The following is a 22,973-nucleotide window of genomic DNA, read 5'->3' on the forward strand; positions in this document are numbered from 1 at the left end:
GCAGTTACACGCTCACGCTAGCATTGATTAACGTTGCCATGCAATACAGTATGTAGAACTGGCTAACGCTATTGAACGAATCCGAACCACATTGATTATATCAACACCCATGCAACCACTGACTCGGTACTGAGCCTCCTGTCCATCCATGCGCTACTGTGTACCTCAACGTTCTGTCATCAGCATGATCAGCATTCACGCCACCTTGCTGAAGGGAAGACGAGTGTAGGCTCAAACAAAATGTGCGCGTCTCTTCGCCTTATCTGGAAATTTTTGGGGGGTGTCCGAACACACCAACAATGGCTGCACTCCTGGACACGAGTGGGCAGTTTCGTATGACTACAGCTCAACTGGCAATCCAACCCAAGCGGGCCACCGCATTCCAGACACCTGTCTGCAGATGCCCCCTCATCAAGAGAGTGGTGAAACTCGAGACTGATGATGACTAGAATGTCAACGCTCTGGCCGAAATGAATCTCTTGTTGAATAAAAAATTAAAAGGCGGCTGCGATTTAACACCTGCGGTCATGAACATTCATATTCCCCGGCGGCTTTATCTGCATCCAATTAACAATCCACATGAAGACACTCTCAGCAACGATTCTCTCTCGAGCTCCCTCTAGTGGAGGCCCTTCCGCCAGCGGCAGGGTGAGCACGCACTTGCAGGGCTGCACCGTCACCTTTGCCGAGCACAGGGCCCAAGGGCCACCAATGCCAAGCGGTCAGCAACAATCAGCACTCTTGAAGGTGCAACATATACATGAGTAAAATGTTCTACAGTGTAAACAAAATTTCGATTTAAATCTTTCGTGACTGCAGGGATTCATCTTACTGGTTCTTTCGGTAAAGTCACGTAGAAGGGAAATAATAAAATAATAAAAATATAAATAAAACATAATAAAGTAAACATTCTCACGACGTTTCGGCCACAGCACAAGCAGCCGTGACTTTACCGAAAGAACCAAGAAGACGAGTGTAAAGAATGTGTTGCCACAACTGTTGGAGGCATCGTGAATTCGTGGTGGATGATGGCTTTACGAGCCCCGTAATGCCGCTGACGATGCGGCAAAGCCAAATGCCCCCCTCTGCAATAACTATTTTGCGTGAACTCACGTGCCCTAGCCCTCACTACCAGGGGCAGTGTTTCGCTTTGCCAAGCCACCGAGCCTGAGCGTGAGTGGTAAGCAGCCAAAGGTTATCGCTGGTCCACGCCCCTATACGCTGTCCACCGCCACTGCAGGCTGCATTGCCGCGTTTCAGCCTTTCGGAAGCACCACCACCCCCACGTGATGCATTCACTCATTGCGGGAGTTGCACCCGTCTGCTAGAGATCATCGCTGCGGTATCGTAGCCTCTGTATCTGTGTACTCTCATTTCTGCGGCAGCTTTGAAGCTTTGCTCGCGCTGCAGGACATGTGCATAACAGCTCTCCGAGAGAGCCCTGCCACGTGCAACAAAGGCACATTGAAGAGGAGGAACACAGAGCATCATCTGTGCAGCTATTGTGAGAGAAAGCAAGACAGAAGCAGATTTGTGGACATCAGTTGGAAGCTGCATTGAATCATCGCGGGAAAGTTAGTCGCAGGTTTTAGAGTTTTCAATTTGATTTCACTGCACTTGTGTTTAATATAGCCTTATCTGATTTCTTAAACCCTGTTTGAAAGTGTGTGTGTTAAAAAAGTAACCATGCTCAAAGCGCTAAGCCAGTGGTGGAAATTATACATTCCTATTGTGGGGCAAGTCTGATTATAAGATAACCACTGTTGGCTTTCCACAAAGTGGTAAACATTTTATTGACCCCATTGGGATGATTGGCTGTGTGAACCCCTGAAGATGATTTAAACTCGCGAGCTTGCAGATTGTAAACTGAGTGCTGTAAGTGTAATTGGAATTACATTCAATTAAGTTCTGTAAATCAAATCAAAACCTTTACACATTCCGTCTTTTTTGTTTAAGTATATACAATATATATTAATACACGTCATAATTCCTGCATTGTTAGTATCGATGTAGACATACTTTGTAAAACAATTATTTTGTTATATAAATGTTAAAATATCAGTTACCCACCAACACACATAGTACCCCCTGCTCTTAAAAATGTGCAGCTGTACCAACATGAAAAAAAAAAGTTAGAACAATAAAATCAGCATTCTAAAAACAACGTAAATGTTGGTTACATTTTCTGTTTATAAGCAACCTGGTGACCTTGAGGTAGCACACAAAAAATGCACCCCCTACACTCCTACAGACTCCACACGAGTGAATTCCACATCTCCCCTACCCCTATCGCCTCCCCCTCCCCACTCTTAATCAGAGTCCGCCTATACTGGGAACTGATGGCTGTTTTATCTCCCTGCCAGTATAATTACGGGCGGGTTTTTTTTTTCCCAGGGCCTTGTGAATGGTCCCTCTGAGCTCTTCCCCATCAGCAGCCTTCTCATATTCACGTCAAGAACTATAATTGGCCAGTGTGCGTTTCCCGTGATTTGGACGACTCCCAGAGACTCTGCGTTGGGGCCATTCACCAACAAGGACCTGCAGAGCAGGGAACGAAGGCACAGACGCCTTGACGACGCTTTACGAAAGCAGCGTTATCAAATGTCATCTCGCCACCCCACCCCCCAGCCCCCCAGGAAAAAACAAGTGAACTCACATCAACCTCTCCTCTTATTAAATTTGAATCGAAGAGTCAGATTAAGGTCGGGTGTGTTGCTTAGCTCACAAATAGCGCACTGGCAAGCGCCCATCCCTTCCGTGCGTTCCCAAGCCAGTGGTGGAAATTCCACATTCTGATTTCGGAGCAACTATTTCCATAGAGGTATCACTGTTGACTTCCCGCAAAAGTGCCACTAATTTTATCCACTCTGGAGGGATGATAGAGCCGGGGTTGACTCCAGAGGGGAGATTTGAACTCCTGACCTGATTGTGAGTGGAGCGCTGTAACTATCGCAAGGGTACAAAGTGTCAGTGGATGCATTGCCTTCTCGACATTAAGTGCTTTTGAGATATCAGTTTTAAACATAGCTCTTGCTTGTTGGAATATTTTTTTTCATAAATGGAAAAAAAGATAGTCTAAATACCTTATAGCATTTCAACATTGTTGCATATCTGTATATGTAACATATACTCATGTAATATTCAAGTGATTTCTAGATTTGAAGCTTTCGTGACTGCAAGGATTCATACTCTTAGTTTTTTCGGTAAAGTCACGTAGGTAAAAAAAATGAAATTAAAATTAATAAAATTAAAATAATAAAAATCACGACGTTTCGGAGGCAACACAAGTCTCACGACGTTTCGGAGGCAACACAAGTCTCCGTCATCAGGTGATGACGGAGACTTGTGTTGCCTCCGAAACGTCGTGATTTTTATTATTTTATTTTTATTAATTTCATACTTTTTTACCTACGTGACTTTACCGAAAAAACTAAGAGCATCAAGTGATTTCGTTTGCAATTTTGCCTTGTACTTTCCTGCAGCACAATATTTCCCAATTATCAGCTTACATTACAGTACCATGATCAGCCGTGGTCTATCCGCTGCTGCATTCGGACCTCCCCGAGTCAGTGCCATCCCTCGTGGTCCCGTGATGCAACACCCCATCGTGCTCATGCACACGAGCTGATTTCATCGCTCTGTTTCCATGGTGGTCGCTCTATCGGGCGTGTTCCCTCCTTCGTCTGCCATTCCTTCGTTAGTCTCGGCCACCGGTCATCGTCCCTTCGAACGACTCGTCCTGCCCAAGCCAGCTCTCTTTAATGAACGCTCAATGAATGAATGTATGTCGCACTGTACGAAGCCAATCGTGCTAATCGGAGGTGCGGTGGGCAAGGACAAGAAACTAAACACAAAATCAGTTCTAAAGAAATGAGTTTTCAGTCTAGATTTCAAAGTGTATAGCTCGAGTGGCTTCATAATATCAGAAGTAAGAGCGTTCCAGACGGCCACAGAAGCGCATCCGAAAGTGCGCGATGCGGCGACCGTCTTTGTTCGATGGCCAGCCAAACGCCGCTGCTGCTGCGAGGGTGACCGGAGTTCGCGTGATGATGGTTTATGCTCCTTGACAACTTAACTTCTCTCACTGCCACTGATAATTGTGCTCTTGTGTCTGTCTGTCAGTGTAAGTCCAAGGATGCACCTCTCCACACTTCTTTGCATACTTTTCAGTTTTTGTTCCAGTTCAATTGTCAGCGTCTATGTTTATGATCCATATGCCATTGGCAAATATTAGTTCTATTTCAGAACCGAAAATTGCGCAGCCCTCGTAGTATTTTAGTTAGAGTAGTATTACAATTGGACATTTATAATAGAGCGTGGGTTCGTAACTTTCTCTCGTTCATTGGACATCAAAGACCATTGCGAAGTTTGAATTTCAGCCGTATGAAAGGCAATCCACCGTGTGATGAGAGTGGCATCACGGAGCGTACCGTGGGTAGGTTGGCTGCCTCGCCCAATCACACGAGGGACAAAAAAACCCACAATTCCCTTGGAAAGAATCAGCCATGGTGGAGGCGGTGGTGGGGGGGGGCACTATCAATTGCATGACCAACTCTGCGACATCAGTGCATTTGTGGCTTTTGAGAAGGTGGCACTCCAATTATTTGCTGCGTTGTGGTGTTGAAACCTCTTGTTCACTTCAACTGAGCGTCCGTTTTATTGAGTACCACAATCAACACGGGTACCATATGAAGGTATTGTTCATGAGGCCAAATATTGTTTTGGGTGATTGTCCATGCTGTCCTAGTTTATTTTTTAGAATGATACATTTTCTCAAAAATGAATATACGCCACATTTAATTGTAATAATACTCTTTGCAATTTATGTTCCAATGTTTTTATATATATGAATTAGTGTGTTCAGTTCGTAAATCATATCAAATAACTGCCTTGGTTTTTGCAAATGCACTGTGTGGCTGCTCCTCCGGTGTGTTTTCAGGTTGTGCCACAGTGCTTTATTTGGCACGATGTCAGAATCAGAATGTGTGTTGATTCTAGAGGAATCCGATGAGCTACAAAGCTTTTTTTTGCCGTTTCGCTGCATGTCATGGGCACGTATTAATTTCCACATTGGGGAGTCATATTTCAAAGTCTCCAAGCTCACACATTGGGCAATTCTCAAATCCATTGGTAGCTCTGAGCAGAATCTGACTCTTTATTTATCCTGGAGAATTTCGATGAGCTTTGAAGATGTCCAGGAAGCTTTTTTTATTATTATTTTACTAGGTAAGGCCCACTGAGCTATATAGCTCTTTTTCAGTATCGACCTGACCACAAATGATTGCACAACGAAGTGGCTTATCACGTGGAAAAATATATCAGCTAAATACTTTAAACGCATGTCTCTAAATGTGGAGGGACCCGGAGAAAAATCACGCGGCCACTGGGAAAGAGACGCGCAAACTCCAAATGTACAGCAGGCGTCAGGGTCGGGATCTCACCCACGACCTCCTGTATACCAGGCGAGGTAGTTTATATAATGCCACCGTGGAGTGGAACATGGCAGAGGCCAGTTTATGTGTGCAAACTAATAGTGCCCGTTATGTTGACTCCAGATGGATATGAGGCTGAGTCCATTGCTCCCTGGATTTCACTTAAATCCATTTCTGTTCTTAATCCAACTCTGGCACAGTGTCACCCAGTCAGAAGAACACATTTACGGTATTTGCAAATGAGATTCATACTTTAATAATATTTTTGTCATCAAGTTTTACCCGGAAACGTCCAATTGTGAGAATGATGTTGGGTTTAATTTTACTTTTATATTTTGTATTCCTGAATAATCCCGTGACATGGAATATCCTGTTTCCAAGCGTGTTCATATTTCCGAAATGTATCGCCAGAATTTTTTCTCTTTTTCCAAAATAATGTAGTACAGGAATGACTACTTTTTCCTTTTCATCAATTATCAGGAATGTGCCCGATATCGTCTGATCTCGGAAGCTAAGCAGGTCAAATCCTGGACAGTGGATGACCAACGTGCATAAAGCAGAAGTTTCGATTTAAAGCTTTCGTGACTGCAGGGATTCATATTCTTGGTTCTTTCGGTAAAGCCATAATAAAACATAATACAATTAATTTTATTATGTTTTTATTTTAGAAAAATTTGTATTATTTTATTATTTCCCTTCTACATGACTTTACCGAAAAAACCAAGAAGATAAAGCAGAAGTTGTAGGCAGCTCTGGGTGCAAGTTAAGAGCAGCAGATGGCAGTGCAGCAAAAGAGACAGTTGTACTGTATTATGCTCTCACATCTATGCTCCCACCTTCACCAAACCACACCGGTGAAGTACGATAAACCCTCATCCAGCAGTGGATTAACAAAAGGGCCGTACGAGCGCACGCGACTGCTGTTCAGCTCTTAGTTGCCATGGAGCTAATGAAAACCCTGTCCCTAATAAGGAAGGCAGAGATATTCCAATGGACACATACCACGCTCCACCCACACTTAAGCAGGGTCTGGGGAAAACAGGGCTGAATTGCTAAGACAGTTTCAAGGGGCCTGGTTGCGAGACATCTATTTGGAGCCCCAGTGATCTCCTCACATGACCTCGCTATCACAGCTTAAAAAGAAAGAAGATCCTACAAGACATAACATAATCATTTTCCACCCACGCATGCATCAAGCACTCTAAGTACATTTAGCAATGGCATATGGAAAAAATATATATATATACATACACACTATATATTTATCATGTGTACCAATCTGGCCGTGTGGCGCTGTGGTTAGAGCATTGGACTCACTCTCTGAAGGTTGTAACTGCAGATCCAAGTGTGGATTCAACACAAGCCAATCATCGCTGTGGGGTCCATTAAATGAACACCGTAATAAAGTTTTGTTGTTTGTTAAATTGCGTGAATATAAATGTGTCGTTAATCTACCACCACCCGGCACGGCAAATTAGTAAAGGTTCGTCACGTGAACAGAACGTGCCAATTCGTTACTATTTCAGCACACCGGTGTGTGGGAGAGTAAACCCACGGCATTTACAATTTGAGTACGACGTTTCGCAAGTGATTATAACCAGCTTCATCAGGCGATTTTTCCGACCAACGTGTGCTGAAGTAGTAACTAATTGGCACTTTTTTTTTTACGTGACAAACCTTACTAATTGGCTGTGTCAGGTGGTGGTGAATTAACTACACATTTATATTCACACGATCTAACTCCAAAAAAAAATCTTTATCATGGAAAATATTGGTCGCGAAAGCTTACTACGTGTTAAGTCAAATGAACACCACTTTGTGGAGAATCAGCAGTAAACCTCTCCTCCCGATGACCTCCAGCATGGGAATATTTTGGGCTGTCCAGCACTGGTTCAAGCCTAGCAATCTCTCAATATGATGATGACAGATGTCATCAACGTTGGAGCTGGAGACATGACGTGGGCTGTTGTCCCCTTGAACGGGACTCGAACTTGGCAACTTCTGTTCGCCAGTCAAGCGCAGTCAATGTTTGTGTAAATGAAACCAGAAGCATTTCGGATTGATTATCAGTTTGATGTGCTCCAGAAGACGCGCGGTGCTCTAACCAGCACCGTCCGTCCCTTCGCAAAGAGCACCAATTACATTCAGCCCTATGAAGCGGTTTTTATTTGGTTATTGCCTTTGTTGTTTCAAAGCTTGTTTCTTCTATAATATATAGAGTGGCTTTGTGAATGACATTGTGAATGTAGCATTAAAACGAAAATTACCAGTCTGGACACAAAACAAGAGAAATGTGAGATTGGGTTGTGCATGGCTTCAAAGTGCCGTGCGGACCCCTTAATCTGATCTGTAAAGTCACCTGTCAAAGCAGTGTTTCTACAGAATGAGAGAATAAACAGGCATTATATTGCCCGGAGACACAACCCCATATATGTAACTGTGGGCTGCCTTGGGTGCATCCCATTACTGGTGATCCAGCAGTATCAGCATATCTCTACGCTGCCATTAGGCAGCACGTGAGTTACGCTTCTTTAATTGTTGGCAATAAATCAAACGACATTATTCTGAAAGGCACGAGACGCAAGAAAGGGGGAGGCTCGCTTTTTAAAATGTGTTCGAGTCAAGGTCACGTGGGCGTGCCGCACAGGCGCTCATCTCGGTCGGACGGCCACGAGAGAACGAGCGGCGGAAATTCCACATTCCTAGGGCGGTGGCCAGTATTTACGAGGCGGCCTCCGAGTCGGGAGTGGCAAATCCACAGCGTGCCAAGTGTTGTGTTTATCCCGGCAAGGGTGGCACTTGCCATTTAAGGGAAGTTTGAATTCCAGCTCACAATCAAAGATCGCTGTGAGTTCAAAAACCTGGTCAATTCAACTCGTCATCTTCTTGGTTTTTTCGGTAAAGTCACGTAGAATGGAAATAATAAAATAATAAAAATAAAACATAATAAAATAATTCTCACGACGTTTCGGCCACAACGCAAGCAGCCGTTCTCAGGTGAAGAACAGGTCTGTCGAGTAGACAGAGTCTGAAATTACCAGTCATTCAGACTGTCTACTCGACAGACCTGTGCTCCACCTGAGGACGGCTGCTTGCGTTGTGGCCGAAACGTCGAGAGAATTATTTTATTCTACGTGACTTTACCGAAAAAACCAAGAAGAGTTCAAAAACCTGGTCAACTCGTCGTGTTTAAGCTGCCGTCCGATATGGGGAATCCACGGGAGATTTTAAACTAATTTCTTTAGAACGGATTTTTGTGTTTAGTTTCTTGTCCTCCCAACCGCCGCACTTTCGATGAGCACGGTTGGCTACGTACGGTGCGAAAGAAGTCCAACACGCACACGTGCATCGTTCCTGCAATAGTTGATTAAACAAGAGTACCACCATATGGAAATGAAACAGCGCAACTGGACTTGAGAAATCAACAGGTCACTGGTTTCATCTCCCAGCATTGCAGCTGGAACAATGGGCTCGTTTTTTTCTCACCCTCGCCCCACCCCCACATCGGTCCACCCAGCACAGCCAGGTCACGTGTGGTTGGGTAAAGCGTGGGTACTCCCCGCGTACTCCAGTACGTCTGGCCAGTGTGGAAGAGTAGGCCAAATACCCACAATAGGGGATCTCGAGAGCTTACTCTAGCCGAGACCAATCCGCCAGCGGTGGAGAGGGCAAGACATTTCCGGTCTGTACGTTCACAGTCTTCTTCCTATGAAGGGAATGGCCCCTGCTCAGGAAGTGAGGAATTTCCACCACTGGCTCAGCGTCGGAAATGGAGATGACCACATTCCAAAGGCTCCATCGATCACTAAAACAATGTGAATTAGAACCATTTGCCACGCATCACTGTGGTTCACTTTTGTCCGTGGCAGTGGGCCACGTCACCCAACGTGTGCCCATGAGCTCTGGCCTTGCCTGTGGGTCCTGTCGCGCAGGGAGCAGCTCCACGTGAGAGTAGCCACTGGGGCAGGAGTGAGGCGCACGGACGGATGAAGCGTCTGACCCTGGTCAACAGGTCCGCATTCTAGGACGCGGCCGCTCAACTCACCGCTCATCCGTCTCACTTCAGGCTGCTCCAATCTGCTGGGACATGTGGAGACACATATCCACACACAGAAACGAATGCAAAGATCCACACATAGCCTTTGACAGTTTGTAGAAGCAAGTGCTGTTCGCGAGCACATGTTAAGGCCGGCATGGCACATGAAGGGGTGGATGGCCAGCACCACGCCAGGCCATCCTTTTTTTCGTCCCCCAATTCTGATGTTTACACACTGCACCGTGTACTAATTTAAGGCTGAGTCGACCTAGGGGAGGCCCAGATACGGTACAGGTATTCGTCACCGATGTTGACTGTGAGCGGGAACCAAACTCGAGTCGGCTGGTTAGTAGCGTGGCGCGCTAATCGTTGGGCCACCGCTCCCCCGTTTAGGGCGTGGACAATCATGGTGACACGCACGTAGGCACACATACACACACATACACACACAAACACAAACGCACGTATGTGAACTTGCACGAATGCACGCAAATGCATGCACCCCATGCACACGTACATAATGAGGGGAAGTAAATTGCCGAACGAAACATGTTGTTTTGCTCATGTGCACATGCAGATGGCGGGATGATTGCAATATTAGTGATGATGATGATGATTACATCGACGATGTTGCTGCTGTCCGGGCTCCTGCTGATGTTGATTCTGCTCATGCTAACGCAACTGGCAGCGTTAAATTATGAATCCGTGACCTAATTTCCATTCCTGGCCGTGGCTAACATGAATGAAAGTTTCCCTGATCTGGCTCTGCTCCCAGCCTTCACCAACCCACATTGACCAGCGGGTCAGTGGATGGACACAGGCAAACCCCCAGCTACTGATTGCCACTGAATCGGGATTTTGTCCACCTGGCTGTCCACACTGACACGTGAATTTTGGCAGAATCACACAAAAGCGTGAAACTGATCTTCTTGGTTCTTTCGGTAAAGTCACGTAGAATGGAAACAATAACAATAATAAAACATAATAAAATAATTCTCACGACGTTTCGGCCACAACGCAAGCAGCCGTCATCAGGTGAAGACCAGGTCTGTCGGGGAGACAGCGTCTGAATTCAGACGCTGTCTCCCCGACAGACCTGGTCTTCCTGGTCCTCACTGATGACGGCTGCTTGCGTTGTGGCTTAAACGTCGTGAGAATTATTTTATTATGTTTAATTTTATTATTTTTATTGTTTCCATTCGACGTGACTTTACCGAAAGAACCAAGAAGATGAATCCCTGCAGTCACGAAAGCTTTAAAGCGTGAAACTGATTTTACCTAAATTGGACTGAAAGTGTTTCCCCACCGACGCAAGCGATAGGAGAACATTGCCAGCCCACGAGCTAGCAATGCGGGATTCCAAATTCCCACGAAGCAGACCGCTCTGCGTCCCATAAGACGACCATCGTGGACTTTACGTAAAGTCACACTCGTTTTATCAACCACAGAGGGAGGGATGATGGGCTGAGTCGAAACCTCAACCGGGATTTGAACTTGTGACCTTGGAATTGTGAATGGAGCACTCTGTCCACAGTGTTACCCACAAGAGGCGACACAAAGGAAACTAATCGGAAGTCAAGGTGCCCTGGAGTGTACGCGACTTAGCTGATGTTTGTCCTTGTTTTGTCTGTAAATTGCCCATTTTCATTCCTTCCCAATCCCATAATGCAGCTGTAAGCTCTCATTCCATGGACAACCTTTTTCAAATGGGGGATTAAATGAGAGGTGGAGCGCGAGTGGGTGGGTGTGTATATATATTATGGGTCGACTCGGCCTCAAATGAGTACCTGGTGTGGGGTGTAAACATCACCACTGGGGATACAAAGGCGGCCGGGCGTGGGGTTGGCCACATCACCCCCTCATGTGCAGTGCCGGCCTTCATAGTGGCTCGCTGACAGAACTTGCTCCAACAGTCTGTTAGAGCTGTACATGGGATCTTTGTCTTTTTATATAATCTCGTAATGCTGGCCACTTGATATCGATATGCACAAAGTACACAAAAGAATGACAAGAAAGTGCAAAGCTATAATCCATTGGTATGCAGACAGGGTTGGTGGATCACGTGCAGATGGAGCCTGCACGAGACACCTACCTTACTCTTAGATTCATAAGATACTCCAGAAAGTAAAATGCTCTTCAAAACTTGTGCCTGGTGTCAATAAAGTAACACACGCACACCTACTGAATTATAAGACGCACCATATAATAAAATACGGGGGGGGATGGGAGATGTGCATCTTCTAATCCAAAGAATACGCCGTTTGCATGGCAGTTATGTGCCTGCGAAAAGTCGGTCTCTGTCCTATGTGTGGGTTTTAATGGGCACTTTAATATCCTTCCACATGCAAACGCACGGATCCATTCCAAAGTAGAACTTTTTTGGGGGGGGGGAAATGTAATGAAATAATTATCTCAAAAATTATAATTACATTGTAATGTTTCATTATAAGTCCAGCCATCGCAAATTAATTAGATCAGGTCCTGAATTGTGAAGATTGTCTTTCAATCAGTTCGCTCGAAATCGTATGGGAATACAAAGCTCAATTAACTCAGCCTATTTCCCATGCAGGGTCAATACAATTAGTGCCACTTTGTAGAAAGTCAGTCGTAGTCCTCCTATAGAGAGAATGGCCCCTGCCATGGGAAAGTGGAATTTTCACCACTGACTCAGGTTGCAAGTGGCAATGAGCCATGACCTTCGCTAATTAGATCATGGAGACACTTTGCCTTGATGTAAAATGTATTATTAACCGTCAAAATTATGTTTATGGGAGCATATCTGCGGAGGCAATTAAAAATAAAGCACCAAGCGTGAGTCTGTAGCTATCTTTAATAATAATGGAAACCGACCACCGCTTATATGTGTGGTGTATATACACGTGCACCAACGTCACAATTTATTTATAGTGCACAATTATTATGTAACTGGGGATCGGGACAAGAGTGGAAACAGTTTATTTTGAGGCAATCACCATTCCACTTTACCAAAGGTTAGCGGCAACTTCGAGAGAAACGCAACAACGTGCTGGTCGACTTACACGTGCATGCATCCTTGACCTACACGGGACCGTTCACCACCTTCTCATCAAAACATTTACAAAATACATGGCTGGTATAAGTAGATTATGTCCTCTGGCCTTATCAGTGATGTTCATTAGACAGCAATTGTCTGTCCACTGGGGAGTGCTTTAAAGATATTTATACTCTCTGCAGAAATGTATCCTGCTGGGCGGCACTGCGGTTAAAGCACTTGACTCGCAATCAAAAAGGTTGGGAGTTCGAATCCCCGGTGAGGCTAACTCAGCCCATCATCCTTTGGGGTCATTAAAATAAGCACAGCTTTGTAGGACGTCAACTGCAGCAGTTTTACGGATACACTTATTCCTACGATGGGAATAGCTTTTGGAGGCTACGAAAAGACATTTGATTAAGGAAAGGCCAATGTAGTCACCGTAGCTCATTAACGGAGACCTTAATAATACTGTATATTTTCCAAATTATCCAACACATAAATCGGAAGAGGAATCAGGTAAAGAGATACACTGTCACCGAAGCTATTTACCGTGACGTTTGGAAGCTATTTTCCTAAAATTAGATTGAAGACATGGAATGCATAAACTGAGAAAGCTTCCATCATCAGATATGCCGATGACTTCATCATTATTATAACCAGTGGAAGTGAACTACATGACACGTTTGAAGAACTGAATAATGAAGGCTGCAGTGTTGGGCCACAGAAAAACATGAGCAAAACAAAAGTCGTTTACACAACTGGACAAAAAACAACTGCATGTGTGATGAACTTCTTTCGCACCATACGTAGCCAACCAAACTATGCCGAGCAAGATCAAAACAACGAATTTAAGAGGGGGAGACAAAGCAAGCTCGAGTACTTTTAGAAAGCTGAATAGGATAAAAGCAGAATGCCAACGTGGCTGAGATAGAACATTAGCAATCAGTACATAACGCATGGTATGGGGTACAGATACAAAATCTAGACACTGAAAAGGGAAAATGGAACTAAATCGAAAAGTGCACAAAGGAGTCTAAGGAGGTGCCTGTTTGAAATCGCGCCGAGACAGAAGGAGGGTCACGTGGATCGGAGAAGGAGTGCAAATGAGAGGCATTGCATTGTGGGCTCGTCTATGAAACTGGTGATGGAATTGCCGCAAAGGGAGGGAACACAACCTCGAGGATGGTCACTGCAGACGGGGCGATGAGATTAATCCATCAACTTGTGCAGCAGCAGCAGCAGCTAAATGGATTGTGGCATTGCAAGACCAATGCGGGGGGGGGGGGTGGCGAAAGTCGCGTGAATAGAACCTCATGGGGCATTTTCACCGATGACTCAGGAGCAGTCGGGGTGCTGTCCTGCGCAAGGAGACGCTGTTGGATGTTTAGCTGTAGAGTCCCTTGTCCGTCCCCGTCCTCCCTGGCAATAAATCACTCGATTTGACAAGCCTCTGATTTAGATCTCAAATACATTTGTTGTTCATTCATTGACATCTCAACTACAATTAATGCAGCTAGAGCAGTGGCATTTCCAGCGGTTCCAGTTTATGTGGATGGGTAATACATTCCTATTATTGGTTCTTTTGGTAAAGTCACGTAGATAGAAAATATTTTTTTTTTATAAAAGTAAATACATTTTAAATAAAAAATATAACATTTTAAATAATAAAAGCAAAAAACCCACGACGTTTCGATCGCAACACAAGCGGTCTTCATCAGGCGTAGAGAAAAGAGGGGGCAAGCCTCCCAATGCAACTGCTTATGTTGAGGGCTTCCAGAGTGAGCAAATCTGTGCGGCGTAAACAGCACGGGCAGGGCAGCCAGCGCCAATGCCGGAGCAAAGTACAAGTCGTGCAAGTAAAGCGAGTGCGTTAGACAATGGGGGAGGGAGGGGGCAGAGACAGGGGGAGAGAGAGGGGGGGGGGTAGAGAAACGTCGTTGGTTTTTTGCTTTTGTTAGTTTCAATGTATTATTTTTATTTTTAACTTCAATTTTGTTTAATTTTATGAATTTTTAAAAAAAAAAATTATATCTACGTGACTTTACCGAAAGAGCCAAGAACATGAATTCCTGCAGTCACGAAAGTTTTAAGTCAAAATTTAATACATTCCTCTCAAACACTTAAAATATGTGTGCTCTTGAAATCAATGCACACAGAAATGCTCTGCTCGTTGGAAGCCATGGCGTTGACAAACCATGCTGGAGTATGACCCAGAAGTAACAAGAAGATCCTGTAATAATCTACCATGCCACCAATGTGGGACATCACTGAGACAATCAACCTGCCACATTGGAAAACCTCCTTTGATCTCATGTCGCTTTCTGAGATCCGAACCCAGTAGCTCAGCAGGGCCGGCTCAGTGCTTTGACATGGGAGACAGAATTTAGCAACCGCTGAGTCAGCCAGAACACCTCACCCCTAAGGCGCCGTTGCTGCTCTTATCGTGATCTTAAAAGAGGAATCTTCGGTGCAGGGTGGTTCCATTAGCAAAGTATCGGGGAAATTCCACACCGTGGTGGGGTTTGAGGAGCAGAAAATGTGCCGCGTGTTCAGCATCAGTGTCACCCGCGATGATCTGACAGCAGACGCAGCCCCATGCAAGTGCTCAGGGCCCAAAGTAGGGCTTGTCCAGATCAGCTCGAACAGCTGAGCCATTCGTCTCTCGTCGAGCCGAGTGCAGCAGCAACAACAACAACAACAACAAGAAAAAGTGTCTTCCCAGCTCATACGAGCAACGGGGTAGATGGGGGAATTCCACATTGCTCGGGATGTGGTCAGCGGGAGGACTGTACTCGCCGTGGCTGCTTTACTAGTTGGGTACGTTTCGATTTAAAGCTTCTTTCGTGACTGCAGGGATTCATCTTCTTGGTTCTTTCGGTAAAGTCACGTAGAAGGGAAGTAATAAAATAATAAAAATAAAACATAATAAAATAATTCTCACGACGTTTCGGCCACAACGCAAGCAGCCGTCCTCAGGTGAGGACGGCTGCTTGCGTTGTGGCCGAAACGCGTTGTGGCCGAAACGTCGTGAAAATTATTTTATTATGTTTTATTTTTTATTATTTTATTACTTCCCTTCTACGCGACGACTTTACCGAAAGAACCAAGAAGATAGTTGGGTACGCTTAGCGGTGGGGTTAGCTGTCGTGCTCCATCATCAAACTGCTCACACTCCCTCCCTCGCCCTGTCAAGACGTGGCATTTTAGATGTTTAGTTGTTAACAGCGCCACGTTGAGAGGTAACTTTTTTGGTAACACGGCTCTTTCACTCCCACATTGCCACACACAAGCTGTATGCCAGCTATGCGCGCGTCTGCCCACTCGCAAGCGTTGCGCATCCCCCTGACACCTGAGTCTGGAATAAACTTTAAGTGTTCCGCCACCACTCACGGACAAATTTACTTATGCCAATACATAGGCCTTATTCTTCGAAACCAGAACAAGACCTACTTGTAAACAAGCCCTGTGCGATAAAACGTAGAATCGCAAACTGGCAATGGCTGCGTAACATCACCCTAATGTTGCGTTGCAAGAGTCCACCTTGGAGCTAGCCGGCCAATGTTATTATTGTACTGCGTTGAACTTCTTTCGCATCGCACGTGACCAGTCGTGTCGATATCGCAGCAGTCGCCACGGCTTTTGGTGAGAATCGCAGGTGGGTGGATCTCGCATCTAACGCTCGGGTGAAGTGGCCTCCAGAGGACAAAGCCCAATTTTAAACGCCGCCGACAAGAATAGCGGCAGCTTCACAGATACGTCCCCTCGCATGCATGCAACGCAGTGCTATGAAGATAAGATATGAATGAAACTGTGGGGGGGGGGAGGTTGAATAACATAATTATTGCCACCCATTCAGATCTACAAATTATATCTATTCGGGTTGGCAATGATTAAAAATATTGCATGCTGTTTGTGGTAGACATTTGATTGCTATTTTTTTTATCATAAACTATATATGAATTATTCTTTATTTATACTTCTTAGTAATGTCTTCCCATACCCAGGATAGCCTCACTGTCGAGATCTTTCATTTAAAGAGAAGTCCTACTTGGGATGTTGAGGTCGCTCTTGGATGAAAATCGATGTGTGTGTGGGGGGGAGGGAGGAAATGTATAGCGCCCAGAACATTTCGCTCTGAGCCTTGAATATATTTCCAGTGACTCTAAGAGAAACCACAGGCACATCCCACGTGGGGCTTGGTCACAGTGTGGTGATGCTGATGGGGAAAGCGGTGGCACAGCGGTGAGTGAATCCCGGCAATCGCCATCGTCACCAAGGCACTCGCTGATCCATATTTATTTATTTTGCGGGTTCGGTCACGTGGTGGTACATTTTATGCCGAAATTGTTGTCACTAACCCTCCACCACACGACAAGATAGTCACCTTCACAAAGAAATAATACCTACTTGTTCACGTGTGTATTTGCCAATGTGACGGTCTTGTCGGGGTGGTGGAGGTTAACGACAATACGCTTGGTATAACACGATCACGTGGCCTTGCCCATGGATCACTGCATTTGCTACGGAACTCACTCTCGTGCGGAGCGATGTGAGCAGGGGTACCGGGCGCATCGTCGAGTGTTAGAGGAATGCATAACCCAAACCCCGACCGCCGTTATCTTGTTAGCACTGAGCGCGTGACAGTCCATCGGTTCACGCTGATTATTGCGCTCATTTTGCGTGGAACTGGGGTGGTGGAGTTGTTGGTACACTGCGCTGTGAATCCCGGCATCCGAGTTGTTACATTCCGAGCCATGGCTAGCATTAGTGGCGAGTGATACCTCCTCCCGCACCTCTCATCATTTCCTTCCCGTGAACCTCCTGGTTAGCACGGTTGACTACGTACGGTGCGAAGAAAGTCCAACCCACGTACGCGCATGTCTGGACCCATACGGGGCCCCTCCTTCACCAACCAGCACTCACCAGACCGGTGAATTATGAGTGGAGGTCTTTATACAGCAGCGGATGCACAAAGAAGTGCGTAGAATTTACTTGTTCATAATATGCAGTGATGTCATCACATTCTGGCACGGATGTAGTTCATGCACATTGTGATTATAAACACTTTGCATCACATGTTCTTAACCATTAGGATGTGCTATGCTCCTTTTTGAAAGAAAAAAAAATATTTCATCATTAATTTTCAGCACTTCCCCATACCACGTCAATCATGGAAATTTGCCTGACCATACTTCACCATATTGGTCATTGCTGGTTGATGAAGAACAGGAAGTATCCAGGGCCGATTTGGAGAATGCTCGCCACGACGGCTGTGAGCCGTGGCCGGAAATCGAACTTAGGACACCAGTTGCACAGCGGAATGCCCTAAGAGCATTAATGTACCACTACTTCCCCATAGATGGCACAGAGTTTGATCTATACAATCAAGAAGAGGTAGTAGTAGTAGTCCTGGAGTGTATCTCTACGGCAGAAACGAAGACGGGCCAGCGTTCCCTGTGTACTTACCGCATGTGCTTCCACCCCGAACAACAATTGCCCTGATTTTACCTCCGCTAACCCCAGCAAGCGCAGTTTCTTGCTGTAAGAAATGAGGGGGGTATCATTTTAAATTGAGTCACTGAAATTGCATTAAAGTGCACGCACCAGCCCTGTTTGTGTGCCGCCGTGCCTGTAAGCAAATCAAGTCGGTGTACCTGGCCCCTTATGGAACCGGTTAATGTGTAGCATTCAATCATACTCCAGTCTGATAATGCTGGAGTGGTTACAGATGAAAAAGGGCTTTAAAAATGTCACCAAAAGATTTTTTTAAAATGGTTGCCATACTTGCAGTTACTTAATGGTGGTCGTATTTGAAGCAGGTACTGTATGAGTTTTCTCTCTCTCGTTTCGTCAATTTGCGATTTATGTCAATATTGTCTCCAGCTGTGCTGCGTTCAAGACTGAGATTGCCAGGTTCTCTGAAACTAACCATAATTGGTTCTGGTTATGACTTGGGTGGGTGACCATTCCGGGTTGCAATGCTTGTTGCTCGTTATTAGGACTTTAAATCCTCTGCAACACTGATACAAACCTCAGCTAATGTACCATATTCATACTAAAAGTCATAACTTGCTGTGAAAGTTATGCATTTAAAAATGACCACTATTGACAGCCCACAAATTGGTTGTTGATTTTCGTTGACCCTGAAGGAATGGTATGTTGACTCAAATCTCAACTGGGATTTAAACCTTTTAACTTTCTGATTTTCAGTCAATAGCTCTAACCATGGTGCTAACTGGCTGGCAACACACACGCACACACAAAAAAAAACTACGATGATACTTGCCAAACACAAACGTGACATGACAAAATAATAACTTTTAAAATTGTTAAATTCTAAATAAGCTGACCTGACAGCACAGATAGGATACTTCCTAGCAGCTGCGGCGACCTCACGCTACAACAATCACTCTTCGGTTGAGGTAGTGGTCATTACGATCGCAGCAGATGGCGTATCGGTGTGGTTTAGGAAAATGCCCAGAAGGGTTGTGATTAAAATCCAGCAACAGCCATGTTCCGCTGACATTTTGCTTTCATTTAATAATTGTCAAATTTTTGCCCAAGGCTGGTAAGGATTTCTTAAGCGTGGTGTGTTAAGCAATTATTAAACACCACTTTCTGCACCAGTCCCACGGGGTTGATAGCACAACACAACTCGTCATATTTCACAGCGGACAAACAAGTTACGTTGTGATCTATCTTTAGTGAAGTGCCCAGCTAAGTTCCCCATATTTTTCATGACTTTTATCACAGAACCCCTTGCATACATTATAAAACGTTGTACAAGCGTTGAATTGGGTGGTTAAAATGTCATATACAAGCTGTTACAAGATCCTTCATTAACTGTGTGTACAAGTTCCTATTCTGGTCAAGGGGTGGTTTGTCTCATCATCCCTCGAGGATAGATAAAGTAAGTACCAATTTGTAGGACATTAACAGTGGTCATCCTTTGGAGAGGCACCTCCGATTAGCACGGTTGGCTACGTACGGTGCGAAAGAAGTTCAACATACATACGTGCAAGCTATTTTCACAGGTGCCCTGCCATGGCTGGTTGGCAATAGCAGAAAGTTACTGAGAAAGTTACGTAGGTCTTCATCCAAAAGTAGATAGATAATTGCTCAACGTGAAGGTGAATTAAAGACATTTTTAATGAGCGTAGTCTACGATTCTGTCTACGGCCTTACTGCCGTCACAATGTGTTCACAGCCTTAAGAGTTTTGTAAAGGCCACACAATTTACTGGAAGGCTATGGGAATACATGCAACCAACCCTGACCAATGACACTGGCACAACATAAACCCACTCGAATATCCTGCTCCAAAGGGGAATTGTGATCTATAATTGCCCGTAGCAATCCTACCTGTATTAAATATTTTGCAAAGCAGGAACGGTTTACTTCATCATAACCACTGTGGCCACCAGTGACGACAGCACTTCCAACGAGTATCCGAATACTCAGTCAGACGGTTGTATGTCCTCATGAACCAGATACCATCTCGTTTGATGCTGCCAAGGAATAAAATGGCATTAAATCATCCATTGCTTCAAGTCTCCCAGTGGTGCATTTACTAAAGTGAAGCAGTGCTCCCCACTTTGTCTTGCTGATTCATTAATGACATTACTTGCCCGATGCCTAAAAACACTCGTGGAAAATCCCAAGAGCCATCGCGTTTGTTTTAACAATAACGAATGTGATTGTGGATACACATGGGGTAGGCACGGTGGTCCTTATCTGCGAATACTTTTTTTCTGACCTTGCTCATCTATGCAACAGCAATCCAGGATGCACAACTCACAAAGCACATTTGGCGTTGGGAAAGGCCTGCCACAATGGTTCTGTCTGTGGACACCATGATTAACAGAGAATAAGATCACTCACAAATTGGAACAAGCGGTCTCCTTCAGAGGTGGGACAAAGTCATTGTTATGCAAGTCCAAGTCGAGTCGCAAGTCATCAAATTCATGACTCGAGTCTGACTCGAGTCCAAGTCACATGACTCGAGTCCACATCTCATAGGTGGGACAAAGTCATTGTTATGCAAGTCCAAGTCGAGTCGCAAGTCATCAAATTCATGACTCGAGTCTGACTCGAGTCCAAGTCACATGACTCGAGTCCACATCTCATAGGTGGGACAAAGTCATTGTTATGCAAGTCCAAGTCGAGTCGCAAGTCATCAAATTCATGACTCGAGTCTGACTCGAGTCCAAGTCACATGACTCGAGTCCACACCTCTGGTCTCCTTTAATGCCATCGCTAGTCATAACGAGCACTGTAAGTTCCACGTGCAACAAACAAATGATACTACATCTGTTACAGCACAGCGCTGCCAAACCAGCCGTCGTATATCTGCTCTGACCAATTAACACTCAAACCCACTGCATGATGTAACTGACATTTATTTTACATACGATCAAATAGCTGTCCTTTGTGCATGCAGAAATGTATTCTTAACCTCGCAACATTTGCTCGCTCCTAAAGTACAGTGAATAATTTCCCAGTGTTCAAAGCAGGTCTGCGCTCAATTTTTTTGTTTCCAGTAACCTATCTTGCACAGTTGTTCGCGTATCTGACCTTTTAAAATATCCGCCTATATCTCAATTTACAGTGAGTCGGATATCAAACCTCAGTAATCCAACCTTACACGGCAATGGAAATCAGTACGGTGATGATGGTGGATTTAATGTATGCAATGCAGCAGATACACACTGCATTTCCATTAAGAAGTAGACACAATAACTCATTAAAATAATCCCAGTTTTATTTCAAATAAATGTAATGAACCTGCCATTTTCCAAAACGTAATAGTTTCCCTGTATTGAGCAACACTGCCACCAAGTGCGGTTATCAACCCATCATTATTACAGCAACCACCCGATTAACATCGTCTGCCATTGGATGCATTTCATCTCTAGGAACTTATTTGACCTTAAAACGTATTAATCGATGCATTCGGCAAAATATAAAGAAGGCAGGAGTTTCATTCTTCGAATGAGTTTGGCGATTTTATGAGGATGTATACATTTTACATGCCCTCTGAAAATATTGCAGTCAAGGTGTATATTCTGTTACGTTGAGGTCATGGATGCAGCCGTGCAATTGCATGCTCACACAACTACTGGTGGGAGGGCTTCCACTTCAGGTCATTATTGGCCTACTCTTGCACGCTGGCCATATGTCTTAGAAGAGGCGAGCGCACACTCACTTCACTCCACCAGACGCGACCTGCTGTCCAACAGACTGCGGTGAACCACTTCAGCACCGCTGCGTGGACAGAGGCGGTGCGGAGGGTCTAAGAAACTCTCCCCATCGTTTAAACTGCCGTGCCGGGAGATCGAACCGGCGACCTCTGCATCATCGCGAGTCGAGCGTGCGAACCATTGCACCGTGGCAGCGTTCCCTTTAGTCTGATCGAGTATTCTCGTTCAAATAAAGAAGTGACTTGGGAATCCGGTAACAGACATCCTCATCCCGAAAAATGCAAAATCTCCTTTCCATCCACACCCCGTTGATGTACTACAGCCGCTGCTAAACTCGGACCCAGACCTGCGAGCCCGCTGAGATTTCAAATAGTAGTTTTCTTTAACTGCCGTGACACTCAAAATGCAAGACCCTCTCGGAATGCGTAGCCGTTAATGCAGGCATCACTCATAGAGGGCAGCTGGTGAGGAGTGAGAATTGGTGCGGGCAACAGCTGCTGGCGTTATGAGCTTGTCGTGATTTTGGAAAGCGCCCGCTTCTCTGATAACCCGACGCGTCGTGCTTGCACGGAACTTTTTTTTCGGAGCCCCGGAGGCATTTCCTAGCTCGGCAATGAAATCACCCGAAAAAAAAAATGAAGAAGAAAAAAGTGTTTTTAATGTACTGGCTGTGAGTGGGAATGTGCCCGTGGTCTAATGGGAGTTTATGAGAACATATGAGAAGTGCGATGTAAGATCAGGACAAATTGACTTGTGAGGCTTCCACGGGTGACACCACGCTGGACGTCGCTGGCGGCAGAGTGGCGCAGTGGTAACACGTGACAGCCTCGCAGCAAGAAGCGCCTGGGTTCGATTCCCGATTCGATTCCCGATTCGGGTGCCTTTCTGTGCGGAGTTTGTATGTTCTCCATCCTGTTCCGCAAGGGTTTACTCCCGGTTTCTTCACATAGAGAGAAATATAGACAAATACGATGCAACTGATATTGGCCCAAACGTCCCAATGCTGAAAAGTTATCTGCAAATTACTCAATTGGCATGACTGAGAACCTCACCCCTCCAGCAAAAAACGTGGCAGGACTTTCCTGAAAAAGAGTCTTTAGACTCAGTGAAGCTTTCCTGGGTAGACAAGCGATAACAAATGAAATGGTTTAGTTTTTTGCTATGTATATATTTATTTGGCTTCTTTGCCCAACTATTCATTCAGCGTACATAATTTACAATCACATAAAGCTTTATTACATGACTTGTGTGAATGTTAATTGGGAAATGTCATTGTTAAACGTATACTGAAAC

Source organism: Lampetra fluviatilis, chromosome 10, assembly GCF_964198595.1.
Source record: "Lampetra fluviatilis chromosome 10, kcLamFluv1.1, whole genome shotgun sequence".
NCBI classification, from domain to species: domain Eukaryota; kingdom Metazoa; phylum Chordata; class Hyperoartia; order Petromyzontiformes; family Petromyzontidae; genus Lampetra; species Lampetra fluviatilis.